Raw genomic sequence first — 24,210 nt, forward strand, 5'->3', positions numbered from 1 at the left:
ATATAATCAGATTTTGCATGTATACGAATTGAAGACAATCCTCATTTTCATTACCATCGTTCTCTACGTCTCCAATTGTTGTAGGTCAGTTGCTCTCCGGTTCCTGTCCAGATGAAGGTACCTTCTTCAGCTAGATCTATTGCACCCATTCAGAACCTGCAACCATCTTCAGTAAATTTTCCCGTTGTTTTGACATACCTTCCGATAGCATCGTTTTCATCCTTAGATATTACGATGAGCAGTCTCATGTGTAGTGAATTACAAAACTCATTTGCTTTCAGCCAATTGGCCTAAAATGTAGCAGACAAAATTTTTCCGAGCTCCCTGAGGCCTGTCTAAACAGAATTGCGTAATACTAGGGATAAAATATTTAGTTTTGGCGCAATTTAATGGATTGAAAAAAAATTTTCCATTTATTATCAAAAGTGTTACTGTTCTGATGTACATTTTGTTGAGAGTGTAACCAAATACAAATTATTTGTATTTGGTGTAACTACTACGCCTTTGCTTGATCCCTTTTATTGGTACACCTCTGTATATTGTTGTTCTGTTATTGATAAGTGAACTTCCTGTTTTGAATTACTATATTTCATGCGTTTTAAATAAAAGCTACTTTTACACTAAAGTACTTCGCGGACTTTCCTTTTATGTGTATTTCCTTCTGGTTTATTCGGAAACCACTTCAGGATATGGGTTCAGGTACCGCTTGAATGTACAAGTAATACGAAGTGCTGTTATTTCGAGTTTACGGAATGGAGGAGGAAAAAATTAATCGCGTGTTGTTGCCGCTGTTCGATTGATCGATCTTTGCTGGTTGGAAGTTCCGGATGCTGATACTTTCGGAAGAGCAGCGTTGAGCATTGAGCATAGAGTGCATTGAAATGTATGCAACAGAATTGGAGGAGTTAATTGTACAAGAAAACTACACGAACGAGCTAAAGGCCGCGAAGGCGGAAATGCTAGAAAATCGTCTTATAACACATGGATCAATAAGTCCCGAGACTAACAATGGAAACAACTTTTTTTTTTGCAAAATTTTTTTTATTCATCAACATAATCACCTTTTAGGGTGATACAATGGTTCCAACGTTTTTCCAATTTTTCAATACCATGTTTATAAAAAAAATTATCTTTCGCTTCAAAATAAGCTTCAGTTTAAGCGATGACCTCCTCATTTGAGCCAAATGTTTTTTTCCTGGAGCATTTTTTTAAGATCAGCAAAGAGTCAGTAGTCACTGGGGGCTAAATCTGGTGAGTATGGGGGGTGGGGAAGCAGATCAAAGCCCAATTCGTTCAATTTCGCCATTGTTTTCATCGACTTGTGGCAGGGTGACTCGTTGCTGTTTTTGTTCCATCGAAAGCAATCGCGGCACCCACTTGGAAAAAACCATTTTCATGCTCAATTTTTCATGAAGGATAGTAAATACACTTCCATATGATATCTGTGTCATCTCAGCAATCTCACGGAGCTTCACGTCATTTGTGTCGGTATGACCACGTTTAAACTCGGCGAACCACCGACAAATCGTTCCTTTTGATAGTTAAGAGTCCGGATACCATTTTTCAATCCATTGTTTCGCTTGCACGGTGTTTTTACCCATTGAAAACAATGTTTTATCAAAACACGAAAAATTAAAAAAAAACGCATTTTTTAAACAAACTACAAAATGACTTTACTCCAACCTCGATAACTCAGCTGTTTCTAGTCGGGTCGACTTAAAATTTTAACCCGTTTCAAGCAAAGGTTAGTACTCTAGAAAGGCGTGGTAATAAGGAAGGGCATAAACAAGTTAACTGTACGGATCGAAAGAAACAAGCTAGCCAGAAAGGAAGTCAAAGATAAAAAGCGAACGTAGTTGAAACAGATAACGAAAAAGGTGTGTGTTTTGTGGGGATAAGTACTGATTTGGTGAAGGATCAGCGTACTCCATGGTTCATAGATTCCGGAGCAACCGATCATCTGGTGCGAGACAAAGTTTTGTTCAGTACACCGCAACGATGAAAGAGACCTATTGAAATTTCAGTCGCGAAGGACGGTGAGACAATTATTGCAGAACATATCGGCACAGTGAATGTGATATCGGTAGTTAAACAAATTGATTGTACAATCGATAATGCCTTATTTGTACCTAAATTGCGTTGTAATTTGTTTTCTGTAATGAAGGTCGAAAAAGCCGGAATGCGTATCGTATTTGAATTTGAAAGAGCTACAGTATACCGCGGTTCAAAATCGTCGCGAGTGCATTTCGTCAAGGGAAGCTGTATGAGCTAGATTTTTACACTGTAAGGCAAAAGACTGATGATGCGTTGTTATCGTGCGGTAGAATTCGGAAAAACTGTAATATGAGCCTTTAACACTAAATCCCCTCACACATTCCAGACCATGTAATATGATTATTTAAGACTAAATCTGTCACACACCCCAGACCACACGCACTTAACAAAAACCCGTAAAAGCACCCTTCCACGAAAACCTACATAAAATAAAAACTACCTACATGAAGGCAACTAAAATATTAACACTTGCACGTTCCGGTGACCCAGCGAAAAAACGCCGTGGTCATAAAATTCGACTACAGAAACAAGGAAGCATCAAGTTTCAAATCGTTATATCATCGAAGTATAACAGATAACAAAAACACAACAGTCTGTGTCACTTCCCTCTTCTTCACGTCCCTCATGTCCCACAATCGATACAAATATATTACGGTCCATCGATATATAATAGTCTTCCTGATGAGCTCAAACAAACCTTCAATCCGGTCGAATTCAAAATGAGATTAAAGCGCTACCTAAAGACAGAGATAGCTAACTATATACTGTAATCGTATCAACCGTGTTTTTGTTTTTGTTTTGCGTTTGTACAGTTCATCCTTCCATCATCTACTCATTCATTCACTCATCCATTCATTCATTCATTCACTCATTCATACACTGATTCACTCAATCATTACTTCCCTCACTCATAAACTCTTTTATTCACTCATTCATTCATTGATTAATTCGTAACATCATGTACCCATTCATTCATACATTTATCAACTTATAAATTCGAGTCTTTGTTCAAATGTTGCAATCTTAAAAGTAGAGGAGGTTTTTGTGCCATTTTAAGCAAGTGCTGGTACCACAGTCTACTCAAGAGGGTTTTTTTTCCTGCTCAAGTGTTGAAATGAATAGATTACTGTTAGTTAATTAGTTAAAAAATAATTACTGTTAGTTTTTGTAAGATTTGAAATATTAGTAAGAGCCCCTTAAAAGGAATTCTACATTCCACTGGGAGTTCTTGCATAGTGTAAATAGTTAAATGTCTCTTCGCTAGTATATAACGTTAGTAGTAATAACCTCAGCTTGTCATCATCGCGGTTTTGTTTCCTTTTTATTTTGCTATAGTTCTTGCTTTTCCAAGCTGAGGTATGTATGTGTCCGTGACCAGGGAGCTCCAATTGTGAGCTTTTTGGTGCGGAGGGCTTAAAAAAAATAAAAAAAAAATTAAAAAAAAGTCAACACGACCTAGAATAATAGTAACTCAAGAATACACACTAACTCAAACCGACACTCACGAGAATAACCCAACATGCTATCGCCCTCTCCTCTCCGTATCACACCCGATCACGCTCATCAAGAAGCTTTACTCACTCTCTTACGCACAAAATATACAATTAGGTTTTTTTTATCATCACTGCTAACCTCAATCGAATGAACACATTTTGACAGGCCAGCAGTACTGTTTGTAAACAGAACTTTGTTTGTCTGTTAACAATTATAAATTAAATTAAATCAAATTAAATAAATTTGTTATGACCCCTGTTAAGGACTCTTGCTACGCTCCCTCCCCATAAAAATACCCTTACAACTATCTCTGAAGAGCAAAAAGCATCTGTGCCAAGTGTGATAGCAATCCGTTCAGTATTCAGTATTTTATTGCGATTCGTGTCGTGATGTAGTTCCGGAGTTATGCCGGTACAAACATTACACTCCCTTTTTTAGAGGCACTTACTACACCCTCCCCCTACCAAATATCCTTATAATCCTAAGTTGTTCAAAAAGTATCTATGGTCTTCAAAAAGTACCGATTCTCGACAAATTAAATAATTGTTTTAATGACCCCGTTTGTTAAGGACACTTGCTACGCTCCCTCCCCCTTAAAATATTATAACCATCTCTAAAGAGCAAGAAGTACATGTGCCAAGTTTGATAGCAATCCGTTCAGTAGTTCCGAACTTATGGCGTTACAAACATACAAACTTACATCCATTTATATATATATATATATATATATATATATATATATATATATATATATATATATATATATATATATATATATATATATATATATATATATATATATATATATATATATATATATATATATATATATATATATATATATATATATATATATATATATATATATATATATATATATATATATATATATATATATATATATAGATAACAGTTTTCTGGTATCTTAAATGTGATATGAGTACTACACTACATTTTATATAATTTTTACTGGATTGTGCATTAAACAGCTTTAAAATGGCAGTCCATTAAAACCTACGTGAAAGTAGGGTCTGACCGAAACACCTTAGAGCTAAGGCAGTGTCTTATTGAATATGTTATAAATAGAGCTGTGCGTCGCCGCGCCACGCCGCCGCCGCCGATAATTTCGACACGCCGCCAATTTAAGAAAAAGATGATCAGCGCGCCGGTTATCCCATTTTAATCATGCCGCCGATAATATTACATCAGCCGAAAAAATGATTTTATCAATGTGGAAAATTGTTTACAGTTTTCATGAAAATTCATTGAAAATTACAGTACAGTCACTTTCCTCCCACTTATACTGAAAATCAGTACTACCGTTGTCAACCGAAGCCAATGTCATTTGATTCAAAGTCTATTTTCTGTCTTTATTTAAAAGGTTTTGAGCTATTGGCACATTATCGCAACATTATCGGTCGCGACATCTGAAAATGAAAAATGGAACCAAGAAAAGGAGGGTTCTTCCGAAAAAAAATAAATAATGTTAGGTTTTTTCGGATTAACATTTTTTTAGAAACCAGTGTAGTGTTGATTTCTCGGGTACTAGAATGTTTAGCGATCGAGTACCATTTGTTTTGGATACTTTATTTGTTATTTCCGGGCATTTGAAAAATGGTATTGAACAAAGTTTCATGCTCCATTCTAAATAAACGTTAGTTTTCGCACAATAAATTAAGATCAACGTTACCAACTCAAAGTAAAAACATTTTCTTCTACTTCTACTATCACTTTTCAAATGAATTTACCCGTTTTTAAAAGAAATCGTTACAAATGTGAAGTAATTAAAATTTGAATTTGTTAATTTGATATTATTTTTGATATCTGAATGAATTTGAGCGCCAAATCGATTTTATGTTAATTACATACGTACGAAAAAGATATACTTATTTTTTGAGTTGATAAAACGATTTTTATACATAATAATGATCAACTATGTAAAAAGCGATTTGAAAAATAGTTCCGAATAAAACTTCATATTTCTTGCACATAATAAAAAAAACCCTTTGTATATGAATGAAATATTTATTTAAACAATAGTCAACTATCTCCAAATAATCGCACTTATACTCATCTCAATTTCTCTTCTAATTCGATGCATTCGAAACCATTTACCATCTCTATTCACTACATTGGCTTTAATGGATCACATAAACATTAGGATCTTTGATTGTAGGTCGACAAAACAATAAGATAGAGAAATTGTCCTGTGTGAATCAATATTAAAATTTTTAATATGTTTATAATTGATTACGCCGAATCGCGCCGCCTCCGCCGCCGATGTTTTCAGGAAATAGCGTCACCGCTTTTGTTTTTTTCGCCGCCACCGCTGGTCAAAAAGACGTTTCAGCCGCCGATGTTGATAATTTTGATCGGCGCACAGCTCTAGTTATAAAAAAAGTAGAGTGGAGAATATTCACATAACTTTTCACGTAACTATGATTGATCGGTTTTTTTTTTAATGAAGAAAGGAAATGTTTTTTCTGGAAAAAGGTGCCAGTTGTCAGGTCTGGTCCTAGGCGCGAATGTCAAAACCCCTTGAATAAAATTGTTTATTTTTCGGAAGAACTGTTTTGCAAAAAAAATTTTCGTCCACGTGTAAGCATATTTATGTGAAGTACAAATGGCCGGGTAATCGATCAGAAGAAAAAATTACCCGTACCCGACCCGTACCCGAGTGAGCAATAATTTTTTTTACCCGGACCCGATTGAAAACAAAAATTTTTACCCGTACCCGACCAAAAACCCGTCGAGTACGGGTCGGGATTCGGTTAAAATACCCGAACCCGACCATCTCTAATACAGGGCACATCTTTTTATTTATTTTCACTGTGGATTCCGTTTTTAACAGGCACTTTTTCGTCATTTTTCAATTTTTAACTTGCACTCGCAAAACAAAACAAGTACACGGCAACTGTCAAAGATGAACTTTTATTTAAAAGATATTTTTTTTATTCAGGGTTATTTGCGTACAAGCTTTACGTGGCCGATTGAGCCGATTTTTTTAATAATTTTTTTTTGAGTTGGATCTCGTTATCACCCTTTTTCTACGGGTAGAGGAGCTTCCATTTCCCTCCTGTGAGGATTGAGGGGCACTTCGTTGGTTGGAGGGTAAGTTGTTAACTGCAGCCGGTGTACTTTGTTCTATAGAGGATACTGATGGTTTCGTTGAAGGGGATGCTTCATTGTTGTTGGCGGCTGTCACAGGTGTACTGGGGTTGCTTGGGGTTTGTGTGAAGGAAGCACCGTTGTCCTTTGGTGTAGTTGTCTCCTTGTCCAGATTATCACATGGCTTACCGTAGTGAACAGCTTTTTGGCAATATTGACATGTGGCCATCTGATTGTCATAGGTAACAAGTGAATTGCACAGAATTCTTGTATCTTGACCGAAAATCAGCTCCTTAAGCAAACCTTCAAGTTCTCGTATCAAAGGTCGAATTTTGCACTGCCTGAAGTCAAAAACAATTGTATTCTTTAGTGTCGGCGGTAGCTTTTGTTCGTTTGGTTCACTTATTTCGGGGTCGTTTCTATTGTTCACTTCACAATACTGTACTTGGTTTCTTCTGTCCCGAACGTAAGCGGTTTTGTTTTATCGACTGACTTGGATGAGATGTGAAACCGAACTGTGGAAAGATGAACTTGATTCATCGGCAGTTCATTTATTTCGTCATCGTGCAAAACCAAATTTAAGCATTTATTGCATACCGTATCGACACAGTGCCGGAAAAGCTGGCATAAGCATGCACAAAGCAAAAAACGTACTCACATCTGTTAAAATGCCACTTTTAGCTTTGCGCAGTGGCGATATCGTAACCAATGAGGTTCAACCAAGGTGCGATTATTGCTAGTTGAAAATGCCACTTTTTTAATTTCTGTACTTCACTTTATCAGCAAACACACGAGTAGCAACCTCTAGAGCTACCTACCGAAAACTTGTAGTAAATACTAAAGTTTGTAGCATGTTTTGACAGGAACGTGATCCACACGTGCTTAAACTCGAGGAGAAAATATGAATGAAAAATGTAATTCACGAAGAATATGGGAATCAACGAAAAATTGCAGAAATTGAATGAAAAATTACAATTAAGAAATACTGAACATCTATGGTGAGGCATGTGAAATCAAATAAATATTAACAATAAAATTCGTCCAACAAAGAAGAATCAACACCGTCAAATTCCTCGAAATCGGACGGGTCAAGGCCGTCCCTAACATTGAAGCCATCATAATCAATGCCATCCAAACCCGTGCGCAGGAGTCATTCCAGAGGGGGTTCAAAAGAGGGGGGGAGGGATCCAATATTTGAGGAAGGTGCAAAAATTGACATTGACACTGCAAAACAAATTCTGAGAACGAAGTATAAATTGTCAAGTTAAAAACATTAAATGCAAAACATGGATGGAAGCCTAAAAACTTTGAACGCAAAAATTGGATACAACTATTTTATGCGGAAGGACTGGTTATGTTCGTATACGGTTTTTTAAACATGCAATAAAACACAAACGGGTCATCCGATTTCAAAATTTATTTTTTCATATTAAAGTACAATCCTTCCGGTTAATTGTGGAATAAAATTTCATTTAAATGCTTGCCTCGATGGCCTTGCAGTACGCCATACGGTCAATCCAGTTTTTTATTACATTTTCGATCGTATGCAGCTTTATTTCAGCTATGGCTGCACTAATGTTGTTCTTCAAGGCTTGAATTGACTCTGACTTGACCCAATAACACTTATCTTTGACAGCCCCTCAAATATAATAGTCTAACGGCGTCAAATCGCAGCTCCGAGGTAGCCAAACGACATCCGAAATTCGACTGATAATTCGATCTTCGAAGACTGTACGCAGAAGATCGATCGTAGCGTTGGCTGTGTGGCACGGAGCGCCGTCTTGTTGGAACCAAATATTGTCCAAGTCTTCCTCTTCAAGTAACGGGAAGAACCAATTTCTAATCATGGAGCGGCAGCGCTCGCCATTGACCGTGGCGGCGGCTTATGCCTCATTTTCGAAGAAAAATGATCCAATGATGCCACCAGACCAAAATCCGCACCAAACCCTCACTTTCTGAGGATGCATCGGCTTCTCCTAACGTGCGGGTTTTCCGTCCCCCCAGATGCGACAATTTTGCTTATTAACATACCCGCCGAGATGAAAATGTGCCTCATCCGAGAAGATGATTTTTTGGCAAAAATCGGCGTCTTCTTCAAGCTTATCGCAAGCCCAGTTGGCGAAGCGATAACGCGTTCCTCAAGCGTATACACAAACATTTTCGTTCAGCGGAAGGATAAAACTAAGTTTCTGTCAAATCAGAAGTGACATTAAAACAAAGAATTCTCCAGATATAAAAACAGTACCCAACCCCACTTCTTCGAATTTGATATTTCATCTTACGATTTCTCCTTAAATATCAATCAAACATACCATGGAAAGTTATTGAATCATTATTGATCGATTTTTTTTAGCAAATATTCACACGTTTCAATTATTCGATTCATAAGAAAAAAAAATAAAAACCCGGCATTTTTTTCGAATCTTCAAGCAAAATCTGAAAATTATCACCTTCACTTAGTTTAAAGCTCGCCACTCGAGCAGCGCAGCGATCGCAAAAGAGTTGGTTGGATTCTTCAATATCTAGTAGCTTCCGAAGAATAGCGATATTGAAAAAATGCATAGGGGAAAGTGTTTTAATATGCAAGAAAACATTGAGATAATTATAAAAGTATTAATATGTTTCCGCCGAGAAAGTGGGTATTTTATTGCAATACGACTGAGACACATAATTTTCAATGATTCTGATATTAGTGATGAGAACTGATTGATATTTACACTTTTTCCAAAACGACCACATTTTCAGTTTTTTCGCTTGCCTTGGACATAATGCCCCAGCAGCCGAATAATGTGTCTCACAACGAATCAGTAGTATACCACACAATAAGAGACATTTTGTCTCACACCAATGGTGCATTATGCCCCTGTGACTATTTTGAAAAATTTAGTACATCAATGAAATGGCGGATAAAATGCTTTTTTAATCGAAGCAAAAATTTCCATCGAAAAGCTACCAAATGATATTTCAGTTTTTTTTTCATATTTTTCAGCAAACGATAACTGCCAAACTTGTATAGCAGAAAGAAAGTGTTTTGGCCAATAGTGACACCTTATAATATTTTACCCTACAAAAAATCTTTCGTCAGTTTTAAACGTTAGTCTGGAATTGTTCACCATCTGATATAATTATTCTTTGCAATTGATGTCGTTGGTTGAATTCAAAGCGACCGTAATGATCAATGCACGAAAGCGAGCTGATGTAATCAATTTGTAATGCAAAGTAATTCCCGTCAACAGCTCTCTGTTACTCGTGTTACTATTTAAAAAATGATCAGACTACTTGAAGATACCGTCACCGTAAGTAAATAAGTAAATTACCGGATCCGCGATAAAAAGGGTTCATAACTGTAACCGTTTGCGCCTAGGGAAGCTTTTGTCGAGCTTTCGCTCACATTTTTGCACCGTATAGTGGTGTTGCGATTTGCGTGCCGCATCACTGTATATGGAGGTAGCTTTGCGACCAGGCTGCTGTAGTGGGACAAGAACCGCTCGAAGCCCGATCTGCCAGTAGCCAGTAGTCTATCCGTGCGTCAGTCAGACCTGTTAGTCGTGAAAGTCATCTCGGTGAGCGAACGACAACGGTGAGACTGGCTCTTTGCGGGTTCGTTCTGTTCGGTTCAAATAGCGTGTCGAAGCTAACTGTAGAGAAGCTATCGGTCAGTGTGCAGTAATTCTTTTTTATGTAATCCTTGTGAGGAAAGCATTCTTTTTGTTTTAGTTCGATAAAAACAGTCGGGTAGCACGGGAAACATTAAAGTGCGGATTGTGGCCGGCGAAGCAGTGCTCTAAATTTCTCAAGTTCATGTAATTCATAATATTAATATAGAAATCACGTTCTTGGCAAGTTACGTTCAGCTGACTTTTAATGTGACACACGGTATTGATGTAAAACATGAACATGTATGCGTTTGAATTTTCCTGATTCAAGATAGATTTAGTTTGTTTTAGATACATCAGCCTCCATAAATGCAAATTCACGGCAACAGATTGATGTATGTCTAAACCAAGTTCTGACTGCATGAAACTCCATTTAAACGTGTTATTTATCATCATGCGCAATAATATGGATTGTGTCTATGAAAGTGAATTTACTGCTAGTTTCGAAATATTTACCGAATTTTCTCATCGTGTGCTTCATATTGGTGTTTGTTCTTAAATTAAATGTAAATTTTGTTTTGTCTTGCTTTTGTATTCTATTCGGTAGTGAAAAGATTCATATGATAACAGATCAATAAATGGCGAAAGGAGTAATCAAAACAAACAAAAAATAAATACTATAGACCAGTGGCAGCGTTTAAATCTCTTTCACTGTGAAGTGTTAACCATATAAAACCAGAAAAGCTAGAATTTCTCGATTAATCGATATATTTACACGTTTAAGCGAACGAATTGATTTCTATGTGTGTGTAATCCGAAATTGACTCAAGTGTTCTCGTTTTGTGCAAACTTCTCAGCGTATCTGTTGGTAATGCAATTCTTTCGCGCGTCATTTTCGATTTTTTTAGGTATGCATACAAATATTAGTTGTAGTGGAAAGTGAGAAAAATCACAGCTAAGCAAAAATAAGTGCCAGTAAAGTAAAGTACAAGAAAACATATTTTACTGAGTGCAGAAGTGTATTGCAAAGTTTTTGCCTCTTGAAGCAAACATTCGAAGCGAAACTCGTTTTCTCTGCTATACCTGTCCTGCGTACCGGACGGATTCCTCACCATTGGATTGCTTGTCGGATTACGCCGAAGAGGCCACAGACGAGAGGGGGTACACAATTGTCTGCTCGCGGGCAGCTTTCGTCTCCCCAATGAATGATAGTCGGTAAAGCTGCCTGACTGCGGCTACCATTAAAACAAGGCATATGTACACTTGCGGATAGACCGAAAAGAGTAAGTGAAATGTAATGAAAACTAATATCAAAAGTAATATAATGAGAGGGAAGGTGAAATAAGACGAGCGTTATATAGAAAAAGTCGAGTACGGACCAGTGTTTGAATGAGACTTGATATATACTGATATTACACAAGTACACGCATAAGTTAGAAGGTAACTGACAATTGTCTTCCGAGAATGACGATTTAGGGGTTGATGAATTAAATTGATCATTGATTGAGGATAACAATGGTTGAAATTAAAACTAGATTACAGTTCATAATGTTCTTTATAAGAACATGAAAAATATTTATAATTTTATTTACTCAAGCAAATAGAGGAATTATTATTTGAGCTTATTGATTCGGATTGATTTTTTTCGTCACCAGGGCACACTAATAAAAAGAATTCATTAAATTGATTAAAATCAGTTCAGGGTTGTTTTCATTTGCTATTATGTGAAAACTTGTCGTTCTGTATATTTCATCTTTATCTGAAAAATATTTCTTTTTCGACATTCATGAAGCTCATGGTTTTTTATCACGAAAAATTCAATCAAATGGTTATTGACACTCTTATCTGAATCAAATGTGATGTTGTCAAAAAAGGTCTGAATAGCTCAAAACAAATAATAACCAAACAAAAAATACATGTTCCATTCATCCCAAATACATTCCAACAATCAATGAGCATCAAGTGACGAAATATGTATGCGGCCTAGTGTAGTCATGATGGAAAACGCCACGTTTATGACACATCAGTCCTGGGTGTTATATTGTTTGCCGTCAAACGGTGCGTCATAAATCACAAGGCTCTATCCAAGTATGTCTATTGGCGACTGCCATTGGCCTCCCGTGGTAGTAGCAGAATGAGAGTGTGCAAAACAGTAAGGGTGCGATAACCCTACCGTAGGCAGAACTGAATATCGCAGGTGTAAACACCAGGTGTAATCACGAAGTGATTGAACAGCTGTATCGCGTAAATGCCACAAGGAAATTATATGAGACAGTGGCGTCTCGTGACAAAATTGACTAGTTGTGCACTGCTTATGTGGTATGATAGCAGATATAACAGTTCGTTGTAAGTGAAAACTAAAGATTGAGGAATAGAGACTCAGAGCTCAGAGCTGAACTGAGTAATTCTCTCTTCTTGAATATGTGCAGTAACTCATGTGCACGAAAAAGACACTAACACAGCGACAACAGATACTTGAAATTTTGAGTCTGATGTGTATGAGATGCGTGTACATAAATACACGCAATTTAGGTGCGATCCAACCTGCTTTCATCGAATAAGTAAGGATTCCAAAAAATAATTGAATTTGGATGGGGTTGGGGCCGCAGTTCATTCCTTCAATTCGACTGGTTGTGCAGTGCACGAGGTGCACATGAGGACGAGACGCCACTGATATGAGAAGATGAACCGCGCCCGCTACTGGTTGACATATGTAGAGATATCAGTGGTAGCCTTCTCACGAACGAATGTAAGGTTATCGACAGGTACCAACATATCAAAAAATTAGGCACAACAAATTCGCTAGCAATAACCAATAGCCAGGTGAGTTGCTCAAATGAAGACATGCTGGCCAGAGCGCTAGGTTAGATGATTTATAAGATTTGAGAGGAGAAGATTTTACCGCAGAAATAAAACCGTTAAACCGTTGCTGAGAAATCTAAGTGAGTTCCGTTTTTGGAGTTTTTCTGAAAATTTCTAAAGTGACCCCCCCCCCCATTTTTTACGAGGTAACCGATTTTTCAATAAGTGTTATTGTTTTGTATTATTAGTATCTACGAACATGTTCGTGAAGTATTTCGTCAATATTCCAAATTTTTATACTATTTTCAGCTACACAAATATTTATATACATTTTCATTGTAATGCTCCCAGAAACTCAAGTTTTTTTAAAATTACCTCGTGAAAAATTGGGGGCCACTTCAGATATTTTTACTCACCTTTCATTTGAATTTTAGTTTGTGAAAATCGGTTCTACCATTTCTGAGAAACGTGTGTGTGGCTATTTTTTAAACATTGGCCGTATATTTTCAAAGATATTTTCGATGGATCAGGAACGCAGAACACATCACATTGACTTTTACCATAACTGTGTACAACCGCCAGATAGATTCTCATAGGCACTAGTTGGATTTTGTTGAACCACGGGCATAGCGCATGCTACCCTTTAAGACGCGCCAGCGGTAATTTCAAAACTGTTTGATGCTTGCTCCGTGCTCCCTGCCTCCCCTGGTGATTTAATTAAAACTTTTGCCTGAACGTTGTTACTTATATGATTATGTAAACTTTTACGCGACTTTTCATTAGGGACACACTACATAAAACTATTCGTGTCACTTTGAAGATATCAAGAAAAACGCTTCTTCTCAGCTCATCTCAATCAGATATAACTTGCAATGATTTGATAAAAAACTGGAATATCCAATGACGTCATCTGTACGTATGAATATTTATACAGATGACTTCTCAAATTGTGGATTAAAAGGGAAACAGAAAAAATAACCACATCACATGAAAAACGAGACTCAAAAGATTCAAAGGCAAACATAAACATACTGATGAGGTGCAATACAGAAACCTGTTTAATAAGATTTTTGTTGCCTCGGAGCTTCTGCCCATGAGATCGCACGTCGAAGAATTGAATGGTAAAGCATGGAGGTTAATTTAGTTTATTAGAAACTAGGATGAAGAGCATATTTGGTAACATCATATGCAAATAGGTAACGTCTCTCTTTCAACTATCACATTTAGATTTGTGTGATGATCGAGGAAGTGAAATGGCTGTGATTGACAATTACCATGTAAAACAGATTGATATGTCACACCTATTACAGTTTTGAACAAAAGGTTAATCCATATAACAGATAAAAATGTATTTTTCACTGTTGAATATTGTGAAAAAATGTTTAAATTTTAATATGTGCAGATTAATAAAATTCTGAATTCTTTTTCTAAATATCTCGAGAATGTCTACTTCTAGAACATACGAGAGTAAATTTATTGTTCTTGGCCTTTGGAATCATATTCTAAGGCAATTATAATGACTCAGCTCGAAATGATCGGAAGATGTCTGTGCGTCCTTCACAGATTTTTCTCTCCGCTCAATTTGAACAAAAATGGCTGAACTAATTCAAAAAAGTTACTATTGGTTTATTGATCAAGTTCGAAGAGCACATAGCGGATCCTCAAATGCTATCGTATAAACGACGTAAACGTTGAAGCACGATTGTGTGAAATACTATTTTAATAAGTTTATTTGTTTGGCAAGAGAACGGAATTGTCACATTACTGATTGGATTACGACAAAGTTTTTTTTTATCAGGAACTTAAAGTTTTGCAAATGCCCTTAAGCTGCTTTAGCTGCAACTTCTTCAATTTTCGATAGGCAATTTACCCAATTATTGGAGACCCCCGAATAACATTCATCTTTGTTTGTCGGCGATTATTTTATTTAGAGTGCTAAATTTATTTCCTGTAACTTTTCTTTGGCATCTTTTTTATACAATGAACTAATTGCAAAGGCCTGAGTTGGAGACGACGAATGCAAAGTTTCATCCAAATTGTAGCAAAGATCAGGATTTTACCAACGTTTGTGCTGTTAATTTCTGCAATCTCTCAGCTGAGAATTGGAAATTCAGTAAGGAACTTTTTGTTAATCAAATGTAAGTTGCTTTCAATATAGAACTGATAGAGAATTTATGAACAGAGATGGAATTTCACTAGAGTGATACACCAGGGCGTAAGTTTCAATGGTACACTGCGGATACATTTTCACACAAAGAGGAAAGCGCTCTTCTTTTTTGTGTCTATTAGGTTGCTGTCAGAGTGAAACGTTTGCAATGTTTTTTTGATATTTACATTTACATTTATAGAATAAAAGTTTTGTTTGTTGATCGACTACTTGTTGACAGTATAGCTTCTTAATTATTATTAATTTTACGTTTTGTCTTTGACTCATCAGTGCAGAGTAGTTCAAATTAAACTGCTTAGTGCTAAACTCGGCAGTTCAATTTGAACCGCTAAGCAGACGTAAAGTTTCTACTATTTACAGAACACTTTTTGCAACGGAGTGCAATGTCTTATCTGACGTGCCGAACGAACTAAATCATAACGCTGCATCAAGAGAAAAAAAATTTGTTCAGCTTATGATATGTTGTGGTTAGTTTGATTAAATGATTATCAACAATTAAAGATAGAAGAAATGTTTGACTAATGGCTCCATTTTCATAATTATTCGATATCCTGTACTAAAATTTAACATTTTATATCAAAACTCTCATATTTTCTCTTTCGTTCCGCTTGTATAACAATGTTCCGATCATTTCTTACTTTCTAGATCTAGTTTCCAGTTATCCGTTTCTTCTCGTAATATAATATTTAACATTATTTTAACACATCATCACACTTAGAATGTTCTAGCTTATCGAACAATTTCTTCTAGGATAGTCTCTCGAAACGGAACGATTCTTAGAGTCGTTGAGACCACAGCACGCAATTCCCAGTACACAGAGGTAGACGCAAGAATCAAAATGACACGCGAAGCGATGCGATACGAAACTTGACGGACTGCACGAAGTCGTGCTACTGACCGGATTGTTCATTTTGTATCATCGATACACATTGGGATCAGTCACTAGTCGCTTGCCCACGCATCATGTTTACTCTCTGTTATTTTACATACATGTCAGTTTTTTGCTGGAATAAACGGAGCTTTGTCGCACGATATGTCAAGTGTCGTATCGCATCGCTTAGCTTTGCGTGGCGTCTTCACCTTGGCTTTGGCGGAAGAATGCAAATGATAAGTCTTTCGAAATAGAAGGATAAGTTTCGCATTGGATTGTAGTGGCGAGTATTTGATCGTTAAGAAACAATTTGTTTATTTAGTAGTACATATAATAATAAAATCAAATCGCGGTCGTGTCCAATCTTACCTTAACATTTTGTTCCAAATCACGACTGTTAACCGATGCATGCACAGTTAGAAAAGGAATAAAAAGGCAGATACTTGCAGTTTCCAATAGAAATATGTGCGATTTGAGTCGTTGGAAACTTCCGTTAAATTCGACGGATCATTTAACATCTAGTTATCATCATCTGTTATGTATGACGCTACGCTAATGATTACACAATTTAGCATGCTTTGAAATAATTACTGGTTCATGTTAATAGCTGGTGACTTGCGCAAACAAACCAAAAGCTAGAAGTAATTTGGTTTTACACGAACACGACATAACCACACTAAGTTCACTGAACAAACATTATTTAACAGCTAACGATGGCTTGTTTACATGTTCATCCTAATTGGAATAGGGCTATTGTACCATCTCAGTAGTAGAGTTGCCATATTATCTGGCTGACTACTCGACTTTTAATCAACGAATTGTGATATACCGGATACAAAATTTTGCTTCGGCCCTAAGAACTAATACCGCAGAAAAAAGGTTCGAAAATTATATTGAATTCTGCTAAAAATTATTGAAGTTTTCAAGTAAACTAGTTGAAACATAGTCATCATTGATATTATAAACATTGAATGAATCCAGAATACTTTTCCATCAGAAATAAAAAGGCAGTAGAGTACTTGAAATCACAAACTTAATTCAAGGTGTAAATTTCAAAACGATTTTAAAACTGTCGTGTGGAATTAATTTTTAATTGACTGGTTTTTTATGCGCCTTCAATAAAAATCTGTTTATGAAGATATGAAAAATAAACAACTAAGTAACCTTACGTTCAGAATGCTCAAAATTAATCCAAGTAGAGTGATTTCTCATTATTTTAAATTCATATATCATAAGAACTATAATGTTATCACAATCGATGTTCAATTCTTCGTGTTTATTATAGTGCATAGAATAAAAATTACTATTCCGCCTTTCATTATATTCGCCAAAAAGTAGTTTGGAAAAAAGTAATATCCTGGTTTTATTTATTTGTCATACACTTCTTGCGACTCCACAGTGTCATCGCCATATTCAAGCCAACAAAAGTTTTTTAGGTTGAATTTTCGTTATCATTACAAACCGATAGCAATCTGAATCAATGCAGAAATTGTATTTTATAATCTCATAATATCTATGTTATTGCTATATCAATTCACAGTAACGATTTACATATAAACGTATTTATAATGGTTTAGTAACGGAAAATAAACTTTTTTTTCAACCAGTAGCTAAAAGCATAGCTGTGATTGAAGATATGTTAGAATCAAGTAACGATAACTAACAAATGATAGTTAGTTTAATGTTTTTTTTATGTAAAAGATATTTTTTATTCAGGCTTATTTTCGTACAAGCTTTACGTGGCCGATTGAGCCGATTTTTTAAATAATTTTTTTTTGAGTTGGATCTCGTTGTCACCCTTTTGTTAGGGGGAGAGAAGCTTCCATTTCCCTCCTGCGAGGATTGAGGGGCACTTCGTTCGTGGTACGTCTCGGCATTCATTGCCGCATCGATGGTATTGTTGTCGATTTCCGTCTTCTTTTCATTGCTAGTTGCTGTAGATGCACCTTGTTGTACATTGGTTGCAATTGCTGGTTGGTTGGAGAGTAAGTTGTTAACTGCGGCTGGTGTACTTTGTTCTATAGGGGATGATGATGGATTCGTTGAAGGGGATGCTTCACTGTTGTCCTTTGGTGTAGTTGTCTTCTTGTCCAGTTTATCACATGGCTTACCGTAGTGAACAGCTTTTTGGCAATATTGACATGTGGCCATCTGATTGTCATAGGAACAAGTGACTTGCACGGAATTCTTGTATCTTGACCGAAAATCACATAAGATGGTATAGGCCTTTTCAACTGTATGCGTAATAAACGTACGCCATTTAGAATACCGGGGAAAAAATTCTTCCACTTTTCTTTTTCGATAGAGAGAATCTCTCCGTATTGGGACATAGTTTTGCGAATATATGAATCGGTGACGCTTGACGGAAGATCATGCACACGCACTTCTATAGCACTATCTTCCATATGTTGTACTTAATGTTCTCGTGTTCCACATAGTGCACATTGTTATTGTCTTTTGCGAATTGAATTGCATCCAACTCTTTATAAAACTGGATGTAAACAACATTTTTCGTCTTATTGCATTGAAGTAAATACACACGTTTAATGTCAAGGTGCATTTGCTCCTTAAGCAAACCTTCAAGTTCTCGTATCGAATGTCGAATTTCGCACTGCCTGAAGTCAACAACAATTGTATTCTTTAGTGTCGGCGGTAGCTTTTGTTCGTTTGGTTCACTCATTTCGAGGTCGTTCTATTGTTCACTACACAATACTGTACTTGGTTTGTTAGGTGGGCCAGAATATATAAAGTGGCCAAAATACCACTTTCTTCAAAACGTTGTGATTCGAGATTGGGTATTTTGAAATTTACAAATATCGGTAAAACTTCAAGTTTTCGATGAAAAATAGTCATTCAAACACTATAATATAATTCCACAGATAAAAAATAAATTAATTTGCAAATAAAGACCCTTCTTTTAGAAGTAACCGTTCTCAAGATATTTGTATTTTTTTGAAGACGTTTGTTTTAATTTTGGTTTTTCGGATAGTTTACTAATTATTGAAAAAATACTCAACTTTTTTTTCAGTGTATGTTTTTTTTTAAACTACTTAATCGATTTTCTAAAACTTCGTCTTGGACATTACCTTCATCTTGAAAACTAGTCTTGAGACGAATTGGTCCCTTCCGTGCATAACAATTGGTTCGCCATTCTGAAAACGTATGCAAAGTTCCATTTAAATTGGAGAAAGTCAATCCTTATTTTGCCACTTCTTCTGCTCTTCTTCCTTTGAAATATAAGTTTTAATGTAATTTACACATTGAGCAGTTCAGCGGCTGGCGATTCATGCACTCTATTACTTCAAATGTTTTAATTGAATACGCTTGCCGTGTAAAGTCGTACTTCAATATACTGATACAATTCAAGCAAAAAAAGTTAAAACTATCAAAATTCACCCAATCAATCAACCAATGAGAACCTTTTTGTATATGAAGAATGGTTGATTTCCATTTATTCATCTTAGGTAAAATAATGTAAATTTTCATCTTCTATGAGATATATACGAGCGTCGACAATTGTTAGAATATTTTTTTACCCTGTGTGGAAAAGGAGAACTTAGCCCTAAGAAATTGGCATCATCAAAGTATCTCTTTTGATGACGATAACCACGAAGTGATATTTACAACGTTTGTCATATAACGAGGTTAAGTTGATGGAGGGTACTTGAATATTGACGCAGAATATGAAATTAGAATGTTTGGCAAGCAACCGAGGAACTATTTGTTAAATTCTCAATCTTTCGCTTCGAAAATCACAAAGTACTTCCTATTTACAAGAAGATTGTACAGTTTTTGAATCTAAAAATTTTACTGTGTGCCATGCCATATAGTCTGGCCCCAGTATTTGATCTTTTCGATTTATGTATTTACGATCAAAGCTAGCACTTGTAGTCAAAACGCTAGAAAAAGATAATTGAATGCTTTGTTATATAAAACAGCGAATACACTTTCATGTTCATGAAGACCAACGAATCTATTTTCTGCCAGCATGTCTCATAAGATGGAACATTGGGGACGATGACGACGACAACGACAATGATGACCGCGACTGTAAATTGAATCCAATCATTTGGATTAGCGAAAGATGTACATTTATAGAAATCAGTATCAAATACGCCTCCTGTGTCGGTGAATAAAGAAATTCAAACCTAAAGAGTGAAGCTTTTAATTCGTAATGATTTTTTTCAGCTGTCGCAGAAATACTAAAAAATATCGAAAAGGGAATGCATTCATAGGTCAGTTCAAGTTCACCTTCGACGGAGGGAAAAGAATATAGGTTTTAGTATTGAAACCAGAATTACTTGAGCGAGTTTGAAAGAAGCGCGAGCATCAGGTCGTTCAACTGAGAGCCGGTTTATAAATGAAATATTATTATTCGAAAGAATATTGTTTATACAAGCCAGTTTATGTCTTGGATACTATTTTCAAGGGCGTAAAATGATGTCTTCGATATTGATGTACGGTTTTGTTAGCATTCGTTTGTTCGGTAACTATTCGGATAGATCTTGTTCAAAAGAATTATATAAACTACCCTTTTCAGCCCGAATTTTTAGAACGGAATCGTTCAATAAAATAGCACATTTGGTTTTATGCCTTTTGATGATTATATGAATAATATGTATCTTTATTTCCCTAAAAATGATCCCAAAAATTGAAAGAACTACAACATCATTCGCGTACTACAAATGTAAAATCATTCTCGTCTCCTGGTGTCTCACTACCGCCAGCTTCCTAATCGTTCGCTACGAATTTTTGATAATTATGCTCTACTTATCGAGCGCCGTTTGATACACCATCTGAAAATCTTCACTTAAGGTTAAATGTAGTCCCAAAAAAGCACGCAAAATTTTCACCGCTTGAGTTGACCGAATTGTCGCACCAAGGAAAGGCAAAACCGACACATAAAAATAGAAATATTTCCTGTAATTGAGCCCAGTGGGCTTACTAATGGATTTGTGGATATTTAACAATTTAGATGTATCCCAATTCGATCTCTATTTTTATTGATTACTATTACGCTCATGGGCGGAAAGTTCCATAAAATATTGGGGGGAGGGGGGGGCACAACAAATTATTGCTACATATCATTGAACTTTGCAATATTTAAAGCATTTTTATGAAGGAAACGGAGAGGTTAGAGCAAATAAGAAGCACCCAAGTAGAAATCACAAACATTTTCCCAACTTTTCCAATAATAACCAATATTCGAAAGTGATGAGGTATAGCACATTTCACATTGTAAAAAAAATAACTCAAGAATTTTAGTAACTTAGTTAAGAATTATGAAAGATTATGGAGACGACCTACGGGGATAGCAGATAAAAGTGTTATATCATAAGATATTTTTAGCAAATTTTCTAATATTTACTCCAGTTGCCAAAATATTGGGGGTGCATGGCCCCTCCAATTAATCTTTTAGGGGGACAAAATCTGCCTTGCCCCCCCATAGTTGCCGGGCCTGATTACGCTAGAACTAAGAACCATTAGAATCCATGAATCATTTTTTTACATTTTCTTGTAGTTTAACATGGACTTGAACATGGACTCGCATCGGCCCGTGTCGGGTGTATGATGGTTTTGTGTGTGCCTCAGGAACGTGTGTTGGAATCATTCAAGGGGAGGTGGGGGGGGGGGGGGGGGAGTAGATTTAGAGGGGGTTCAAAAGATGGGGAAGGCGCAAAAATTTGAAAGAAAAGTGCGTCATCAACAATATTGACGCTGTAAAACAAATTCTGAGAACGAAGTATGAATTATCAAGTTATTTGCACTTTTATATAATAAGTGTTCTATTGTTCATGGAACTTAATGTTGAAAAATTTTCCATGGGGGGGTTAAACCCAGCCTTCCGTACTCTGCTGTTTTTTATCAGTCTTCTAATGTCAACATGTTTATATACTCGGCACAGTTCATGATTGGTTCGTCTGTGTTATTTTATACTTTACCGCAGAGTATTGAGCGCAGGGTGTTTCTCGCAAACACGACGAACACTCGAAGACTTGGCACTTTCAACGACCATGGCTGTACTGGGTAACAAGTAGTATCAACGACTTGTGTATGTTTGCAAGCCACGGTATTTCAGATGGATTCGGAGTCCGTAGAAAGCCAACACGTCATTTTACCTTACGACTAGTGTAATTTTTTTCAGTGTCAGTGTTCCGATCTCCCGGCCAAAGGCAAGAAGCGACGATCACATCCACGGCCTTCCCAGTTCGGTTTCACATCACATCCAAGTCAGTCGATAAAACAAAACCGCTTACGTTCGGGACAGAAGAAATCAAGTACAGTATTGTGTAGTGAACAATATAACGACCCCAAAATGAGTGTACCAAACGAACAAAAGCTACCGCCGACTCTAAAGAATACAAATGTTTTTGACTTCAGGCAGTGCAAAATTCGACCTTCGATACGAGAACTTGAAGGTTTGCTTAAGGAGCAAAAGCATCTTGACATTAAACGTGTGCATTTACTTCAATGCAATAAGACGAATAATGTTGTTTACATCCAGTTTTATAAAGAGTTGGATGCAATTCAATTCGCAAAAGACAATAACAATTAGTGCACATTGTTATTGTCTTTTGCGAATTGAATTGCACGGGAACATTAAGTACAACATTCCAGTATAGATGTGCGTGTGCATGATCATCCCTCAAGTGTCACCGATTCTTATGGCGTTTTTCATTGAATAACACTGGTGGCGTGGATTGCTCTGGTTTTGCACTTTCGAGCAGAAATCGCAATGAAACACCGTCAGAATGTTGCATTTCTGCTCGAAAGTGTAAAATCAGAGCAATCCACGCCACCAGTGTTTTTCAATGAAAAACGGCATTATATTCGCAAAACTATGTCCCAATACGGAGAGATTCTCTCTATCGAAAAAGAAAAGTGGAAGAATTTTTTCCCCGGTATTCTAAATGGCGTACGTTTATTACGCATACACTTGAAGAGGCCTATACCTTCTTATGTGATTTTCGGTCAAGATACAAGAATTCCGTGCAAATCACTTGTTACCTATGACAATCAGATGGCCACATGTCAATATTGCCAAAAAGCTGTTCACTACGGTAAGCCATGTGATAAACTGGACAAGGAGACAACTACACCAAAGGACAACGATGCTTCCTTCACACAAACCCCAAGCAACCCCAGTACGCCTGTGACAGCCACAAACAACAATGAAGCATCCCCTTCAACGAATCCATCATCATCTCCTATAGAACAAAGTACACCAGCTGCAGTTAACAACTTACTCTCCAACCAACCAGCAATTGCAACCAATGTACAACAAGGCGCATCTACAGCAACTAGCAACGAAAAGAAGACGGAAATCGAAAACAATACCATCGATACGGCAATGGATGACGAGACGAACCACGAACGAAGTGCCCCTCAATCCTCGCAGAAGGGAAATGGAAGCTCCTCTCCCCCTAGAAAAAGGGTGACAACGAGATCCAACTCAAAAAAAAATTATTTAAAAATTGTACGTTGTTCAGTTCGGTAACGGACCATTTCGTCGAATAAGTAATTTTATAGAATTAATTATTTAATGAAAAGAATATCGCACAAAGCATTGCTTGTTTTTTAATATGATAAAATGACCTCCCGCAGTCTCTTAAGAGGGGCACTCTGTGAAATGGTAGAAAATATGGTCCATTTACATTACCGGAGAAAGCAGAAAAAAATCTTTTGTATATGTACGTTTGAGGATAAGAAAATCAATTTTTATATATTAAATGTATCAAATTGATAAGGAGACTTGTCTCAAGTGCGTGAACCTCGAATACTATGTGAATGTTTAATACTTTTATCATATTACAATACTAACATATATCCGCAAGAAAAAAAGGTATTTTCCTGTTGTTTTTATTAAAAATAAAATAATACAATCCATTTTTATAAATGTTAGAGGTTCACGCACCAGATACGTGTCGATTTAATTTTTATTGTGTGAGCGGACGGTTTCGAGAAAATGCGCTTCAAAGGAATGGCATGACGCGAGTAAATTCAAAAAACAGTATCTCCGAAAATATTCAAAGTACGATTTTGAAACCTCTGTTTTCAGACAACAGATCTATCGAATAAAACAATAAATGAAAAATAGATTTTGCACAGAGTGCCCC

At 36.4% G+C, this 24,210-nt stretch overlaps 1 protein-coding gene and 1 pseudogene across 6 annotated transcripts in view; both read left to right on the forward strand.

The window, feature by feature from the left end:
• The first annotated feature begins 7,336 nt into the window (after positions 1–7,336).
• LOC131439704 (U4 spliceosomal RNA) lies at positions 7,337–7,520 on the forward strand (annotated as a pseudogene).
• A 2,637-nt stretch (positions 7,521–10,157) lies between these two features.
• Positions 10,158–24,210, forward strand: part of LOC131437818 (diacylglycerol lipase-beta-like) — a 79,223-nt gene continuing 65,170 nt past the window's right edge. For 2 of the 6 annotated variants that reach the window (XM_058607420.1, XM_058607421.1), the window contains exons 1-2: positions 10,172–10,460; positions 11,162–11,536. The gene's annotated coding sequence lies outside the window, so the exon portion shown is untranslated. Of the gene's footprint in view, positions 10,557–11,161; positions 11,537–24,210 lie in introns of all 6 variants that reach the window. The other 4 variants (XM_058607418.1, XM_058607417.1, XM_058607416.1 and 1 more) reach the window with 4 other exon arrangements.

This window comes from Malaya genurostris, chromosome 3 (assembly GCF_030247185.1).
Source record: "Malaya genurostris strain Urasoe2022 chromosome 3, Malgen_1.1, whole genome shotgun sequence".
Classification (NCBI taxonomy): domain Eukaryota; kingdom Metazoa; phylum Arthropoda; class Insecta; order Diptera; family Culicidae; genus Malaya; species Malaya genurostris.